The sequence below is a fragment of the Mustela nivalis genome (assembly GCF_964662115.1).
Source record: "Mustela nivalis genome assembly, chromosome: 7".
Taxonomy (NCBI): Eukaryota; Metazoa; Chordata; class Mammalia; order Carnivora; family Mustelidae; genus Mustela; species Mustela nivalis.
This window is the reverse complement of record NC_139026.1, coordinates 31,221,355-31,223,095: the sequence shown is the minus strand read 5'-3', so window position 1 is coordinate 31,223,095 and position 1,741 is coordinate 31,221,355. Positions and strand designations below refer to the sequence as shown.

Here is a 1,741-nt window from a genome sequence, read left to right as displayed (position 1 = left end):
TCCCTGTAATTAAAGACAATGTTGTTTCAAACCTCAGAGATTGATAAAAATTCAAACCATTGTCTACAAAAATTACATTAAGAAAAAAATAAAAGAAGTGTTTAATCAAAAACTTTCAGGGACACCTGGGTGGCTCAGTCGTTAAGGGTCTGCCTTCGGCTTGGGTCGTGGTCCCAGGATCCTGGGATCAAGTCCTGAATCAGGCTCCCTGCTCGGCGGGAAGCCTGCTTCTCCCACTCCTACTCCCCCTGCTTGTGTTCTCTCTCTCTCTCTCTCTGTCAAATAAATAAATAAAATCTTTAAAAAAAAAAACTTTCAGTAAAAGATTAATAACTTTTTTTCTTTATAAAACTTAAATTTCAAAATAAAAGTACATATGGCAATATAATCAATTATAAGAAAGTACTTAGAGAATTATATCTCAGTGGGAAACCACAATGTTTCAGACCAAAGAGTCACAAAGTTAATTTAAACTTTGGCCTCAACTGGTAAAAAAAAAATATGCAGAGTCACAGAAATTAAGAAAGGGTTATGGTCTACCTTGCTCTATGTGAGTCTACATTCTTATAAGAGTAGAAAAGAAAACATAGGCAATAATCACTTGGACATGGGCCATAGCAACATTTTTTCTAGATAAGTCTACAGGCAAGGGAAATAAAAGCAACAGCAAATATTGGGACTAATCGAACTAAAAAGCTTTTCCACAGAGAACGGAAATGATGCACTAACAAAACAAAAAGACAACCTATTCAACAGAAGATATTCTGCAAATGATATATCTGGTAAAATGTTACTATCTAATACATATAAAGAACTCACCCAACTCAGCACTGCAAAACAATCTGATCAAAAAATGGCAGAGGAGTCTTTTCCTCTCTGGCTGCTTGAAGCTCGGCCACCATCATGAACGACACAGTAACTATCCAGACCAGGAAGTTCATGACCAACCGACTACTTCAGCGCAAACAAATGGTTATTGATGTCCTTCATCCTGGAAAGGCAACAGTACCTAAGACAGAAATTTGGGAAAAACTAGGCAAAATGTACAAGACCACACCAGATGTCATATTTGTATTTGGATTCAGATCCATTTTGGTGGTGGCAAGACAACTGGCTTTGGCATGATTTATGATTTCTTGGATTATGCAAAGAAAATGAACCCAAACATAGACTTGCAAGACATGGTCTGTATGAGAAGAAAAAGACCTCAAGAAAACAGCGAAAGGAACGCAAGAACAAAATGAGGAAAGTCAGGGGGACTGCGAAAGCCAATGTTGGTGCTAGCAAAAAGTGAGCTGGAGATTGGACAACAGAAGGAGTAAAGATGCTGCAGTGGCTTTATCTGTGGTGATTGTGCAGATTTTTCATAATAAACTAAGAATGTTAATGTGTCAAAAAAAAAAATGGCAGAGGACCTGAAGAGACATTTTTTTCAAAGACCAACAGATGGCCAAGAGACATATGAAAAGATGCTCAACATCGCTCATCATCAGGAAAATGAAAATCAAAACCGCCATGAGATATAGCCTCATATCTGTCAGAATGGCTAGTATGAAAAGCCAAGAAAAAACAAGTTTTCGTGAGGATGTGGATAAAAGGGAGCTCTTATGCATTGTTGGTGGGAATATAAACTGATGCAACCACTGTGCAATGGAGTATGGAGTTTCCCCCAAAAATTAAAAAACAGAAATTCCATATGACCCAATAATTCCACTGCTGGGTATTTAATCCAAAGAAGAAA

At 37.4% G+C, this 1,741-nt stretch overlaps 1 pseudogene across 1 annotated transcript; it reads left to right on the top strand.

The window, feature by feature from the left end:
* Positions 1 to 862: 862 nt before the first annotated feature.
* On the top strand, positions 863 to 1,362 carry LOC309868786 (small ribosomal subunit protein eS24 pseudogene; annotated as a pseudogene). The gene has a single exon. The product of its transcript is annotated as a small ribosomal subunit protein eS24 pseudogene (transcript).
* Positions 1,363 to 1,741: the final 379 nt, after the last annotated feature.